Source organism: Chinchilla lanigera, unplaced genomic scaffold (assembly GCF_000276665.1).
Source record: "Chinchilla lanigera isolate Chin_1 unplaced genomic scaffold, ChiLan1.0 scaffold00078, whole genome shotgun sequence".
Classification (NCBI taxonomy): Eukaryota; Metazoa; Chordata; class Mammalia; order Rodentia; family Chinchillidae; genus Chinchilla; species Chinchilla lanigera.
The window spans coordinates 10,276,430-10,281,496 of record NW_004955479.1 but is presented as its reverse complement, the minus strand read 5'-3'; the positions used below and the strand labels follow the sequence as shown (position 1 = coordinate 10,281,496).

Sequence of the window (5,067 nt, the reverse complement as noted above, 5' to 3'; positions counted from 1 at the left end):
CTTTGTAGCTCAGGCTGGTTTCAAACTCACAACAATCTCCCTGCCTCAGCCTCCCTAGTACTGGGATTACAAACATGTACCACCACCATGCCCAGTTTATAGCACCTATTCTTAAGAGAACTAATTCTGGGTCCCATGAGAACTATCTTATCCCTTCCAAGGTCAGTGCCCCCAATGAGTGAACCAACTCCCATGAGGCCCCACCTCCTAAAGGTTCTATCACATCTTAATCTGCCACACAAAGCACTAAGCGTCCAACACCTGAACTCTAGGGGACACACTCAGTCTGTGGCATTTCCATCTCCCCCTTGTTTCTGGGATGTGCACTGTGCTCCATGTTCATCCAGACCTCAGTCACCACGTGCTTTGTCACTGAGACACAGAACCTGACACCTGCAGTTTGCAGGAGAAGGTTTATTTTGGCCCAGGTTTCAGTGCATGGTTGGCAGGAGAAGAGCATGACGAGGCCCTGGGTGGAGGAAATCCTCTCAGGCATGGTGGCCAGGACTCAGAGAGGAGGAGGAGCCAGGAAGGGAGATAAACACTTCCAGTCACACCCCAGTGACCCCGTCTTCTGACCGGACCCTGCCTCCCAAAGCCAGTCAGCTGTCTTGCCTCTATGACTCAGTCGCCCGCAAAGCCCTGCCTACGATGCACGAGGCCCGGGGGGGCATCCTCCGTCTAACCGCAGCGCGTGCCTGTCTGCCTCCTGTGCATTCCAAGTGACAGCTGATCTCAAATCCGGTCTTCAGGCCCACACTCTTCTCCCCGCTGACCCTTACAGGCCCTTGCCTAGTGACACCCGTGATCCCTCGCGGGATGACACAACGTCTATGGTGAAGAACGACCTGTTTGAGTTCCCTCCTCAGCCCCTGCCTTTCCCTGCACCAGGGCACCTGCCCCTGTGTCACCTCCCTTCCTCCCAGGCTCCACCATCGGTGGGGCCTCTGCCCTCCCAGTGCCCTGCCCCTCATCCTCTCCGCCCCACAAGCCTGTCCCTGTGAGTGATGAGTCTGTCACTCAGGCCTGGGTATCCTTTGGGAGTTCACTTGTAGGAATCCGGCCTGTGAGATCCTCCTTGTGTGAGACCAGACTTTCATCTTTCTTCTTTTTCTTTCTTTCTTTTTGAGACAAGGTCTCGCTATGTAGCCCAGGCTAGTCTTGAATTCATGGCTCTCCTTCTGTCTTAGCCTTCCAAATTGGGGGATTACGGGCGTGCACCACCACGCCAGGCTAAATTTTAATCTTTCAACACTGCAAAGGGCAGGTGACATTAAGGGAGCACCTCCATCAGGCAATCTGCTTTGTCTATGTCATGGCGTTATCACTTCACTATAGCCAGAGCGGAAGTCCCTGCCCCTTTTCTGCCTTCCCCAGAGGTCAGAGAGTGACCTGTCTGGCAAAGTCAGAGCCCCACTGCCTGTCCAGCTATGCTGTTAACCACTAGATTATCCTGGAAGAATCCTGGGATTATCCTTTGGTCCTGGACTCAAGGAACAAAGTTGTACATTCAAGTCTTGACCTCATTATTTATTAGTTGTGTGATTAGCAGCAGCTCTTTTTCATTCTGGTTTCCATGAAGGTGATACGATAGCATGACAGTGACAGTGGTTTGTGATTTAAAGTCTTCCAGTAAACATGCTTTAAAAGATACCAGTGTGCTTTGCTGAGAACAGACGGGGCGTAAAATGGCCTACCGATCTGCACAACTGCAGTGGCAGGGCTGTTCTTTGACCAGATGGACTGTCGCCTTTGCACTGGAGAAGGCTTCAGCCTGGCCCCTGCAGGAGGTCAGAAGCTGCTGAAGGCAGATTTGGTTAGTAAGACGCTGTCGAAGGCCAGGGCCAGATTTGCAAGATGGCTTAACTCACCAAATCTGCCATGCACCTTTTTCTTTTCTTTCCTTTTTTTTTTTTTTTTTAAATCACTGTGGCTGGTACTCAGGGTTTTCACACTAAGCCCATTTTTTATTTATAAGACAGAGTCTTGCTAAGTTGTCCAGGGTAGGTTTAAGCTTGTGATGCTCCTGACTCAGCCTCCCAGGGTGCTAAGTTGGCCTGAGCCACCAGGCTCTGTGCACATGCATTTATTTTAAATTCCAGGCCACTCAAGAATCATTTAGGGCTTGGGGGTGCAGCTCAGTGGAGAGCACTTGCCTAGCAGGTACAAGGCTCTGCAAGGACCTGGGTTCAAATTCTTTAATAGTTAGGGCTTAAGATAGATGTGTTTCTCCACAAGAACCAAATAAATCTTCCTACATAAACTCGAAGGAACTGTTAAATTTAGATAACTGTTCAACATCACTTCAGAATAGCACTAGTTAATTTTAGCTGTTTGTGAACACACATCCCTATGTCTTCTCTATGAATAGGAAAGCTAACTGTACTGTTCTTAAAAAAAAAAGTTACCAGAATTGAAGCATGCATTTTTAGAATGTCCAAATTTAGAAAATTCTATCCCTATCTTTCTTGGAAATCACACCTAAAAATCCCTGTTTTCTCTTTTTTACTCTAGTGGTTCTTTTCCTTCCCCCTGGTGGCACATGCCTGTAATCCCAGCACTCGGGAGCTGAGACAGGAGGATCACTGTAAATTCAAGACCAGCCTGGGCTACAAAGTGAGCTCAAGGCCAGCCTGAATTGCATAGCAAGACCCTGTCTCAAAAAGACAAAAAAAAAAAAAAAAAAGTCAATGGAACTGGGTGTGGTGATGCACGCCTATAATCCCAGCACTTGTGAGGCTGAAGCAGGAGGATTTTGAGTTGAAGGCCAACCTGGGCTACAAAGTGAGTTGAAGGCCAGTCTGGACTGCATAGTCAGACCCTGTCTCAAAAAGACCTAAATAAATAAATAAAGTCAAACAAAAACTGTAACAATCCAATCCAGGGAAAATGACAAAAGGTTCAGAAACTTCAGGAATGAAGGTATGGGTCCCCCCAGCAGGGAAAGAACCAAGACCTGCTGAGGTACTTGCTGAGGTACTGCCCTATATGAAAAAGAATGAGTATTATCAGATATGGCAAAAGATGTGATTAAGTTCAGGGCAAGGGAACACAGAATGAGTAGTACAAGGTAGTTCTAAATACCAACTCCTGTGATCAGCTACAGAAATGAGAATTGTAATTGTAATAGTTCTCGCCTAATATGCTTTCAATGTAAAGTCACATTGATAGACTTCATATTGGTTTTGCTTTGTTTTGTTTTGTACTGGGAATTGAACTCAGGACCTTGTGCTTACCAGGCAGGCGCTGTGCCACACAGCTATATCCTGGCCCCTTAACACTGGTTCTTTAGTATTGTTAAACCTATGTTATAGCGGTCAAGTTATGAAATGTTAGGAGTAAGCCTCACCCGAAGAAAACTTGCCTTCCGTTCTGGGGAAGGAAGTAGTGTGTTCTGTTTGTATGCAGGATAGTTACAAAATGTTAGGCAAAATTATGAATTTGTCTTTGTATCTGGAGACTACAGTTTAAAGGAATGTGTCTGGTTATCAAGTTCACCAGGGATGGTTTGTGATAGTTAACTGATTGTGTGACCTTGAGTAAGAAACGCCCAACTAAATTGACTCAGCATAGTTCTGAGTGTGGAAGACCCACCCTAGGGAAAATTGTCGCCAGAAGGGTATAAACAGGAAATGAAAAGGAAGGAGCTCCAGTCTTCACCTTCACTTTGAACATCATCTCCTGGCTTCCAGCACAGATCCTTCTGCTTCCTGATAGAGACTTTTTTTTTTGGAGACAGGGTTTCACTATGCAATTCAGGTTGGCCTCAAACTCAAAGTGATCGTCCTGCCTCAGCCTCCCAAGTGCTGGGATTACAAGGGTGCACCACCACGTCTGGCTTCTTAATAGGGACTTGCAGGAGACACCGCAGTGAGCTCCAGGCCTTTGGCTGGATCTTTCAGCTCTCCAGTGTGCAGATAGACCTTTTACACTCTTCTACACCTGACTCCATGGGTGGCCACTGTAAACTAATCTTATAAATTCTTGTACATTTGTTTTTTTAAAAAATTCTTATGTATTTGTATATCTTGCATTACATCTGTTTCTCTAGTAAGCCCTGACTGATAGATACGCTCACGTTCTGTCAGCATTGTTCTAAGTACCATGTACGCATCAACCTGTTTAATCTTCAGAACCATAGAGGACCTAAAAAAAAAAAACCACAAAAGGTAAAGTAAGTTGTATTTTGCCCTTTTAGAGATGGGCGACCTGAAGCACAGAGAGACTGAACAATGCGCTGTGCATCACACAGTTCATAGAGGTAACGGCTCACAGGCTGGGTACCCGGAGTCTGGGCCATTATGCTGCGCCTTTCTGGGTGAAATACACTGTGGTGACAAAGCCATATTTTCACAGGCTTCCACATGGCTTTGTCCTGCCAGCTCCATTAAGCATCTGAACAAAAAGTGACAGAACGTTCAAACCCGTGTTTGCATTTGGAGGCAGGAAGACAGATGGCGCTATCTCCTTCGTACGGAAGTCACCATCTCCCAAGGTGTTTGAGCAGAGGCAGGGTGACTTTCACACTCTTGCAGTTCCTTACAAAGACTTTTCTTCTTTTTCATAAAATAAAAGATTTTAAATCCTTAGGACTTTGAAATTTAAATCTGGCTCACTTCTAAAGCAGCGAATGGCCTGCACACCTCCCCACAGCACACTTAGAATCTTCTTCTCTTTATAGGACTTGAAAGTCCGCACAACCACACTTCTGGGAAGAAATTATTTATGGCTGCGTTGATCTATTGCTATGGGAACTGAGAGAATCTCACACAATCTTATCCCTGCTGCAGTATGCACACACACACACAACCCATTCTTCCCATCCGTACTTTTTTTTGGGGGGTACCAGGAATTGAACTCAAGACCTTGTGTGTGCCAGGCAGGTGCTGCGCTGCTGAGCTATGTCCATGGCCCCTCATCTATGCCCTTGTAGCTGATAAAAATACTTAAAGGCAGTCTTTGTGAAGAAGTAGTTAATTATTAAATAATTATAACATTTTAAACAGTATAATCATAATTTATAGTCATATAAGCCACATTAATATGGAAAGAGCTCTAAGATAAATG

At 45.7% G+C, this 5,067-nt stretch overlaps 1 long non-coding RNA gene across 1 annotated transcript in view; it reads left to right on the top strand.

Annotated features, from left to right (window-relative positions):
* Positions 1-4,589, top strand: part of LOC106146450 — a 6,916-nt gene extending 2,327 nt beyond the window's left edge. Inside the window, exons 2-3 of the long non-coding RNA XR_001230887.1 lie at positions 4,199-4,261; positions 4,357-4,589. This is a non-coding gene — a long non-coding RNA (uncharacterized LOC106146450). The remainder of the gene's footprint in view (positions 1-4,198; positions 4,262-4,356) is intronic.
* Positions 4,590-5,067: the final 478 nt, after the last annotated feature.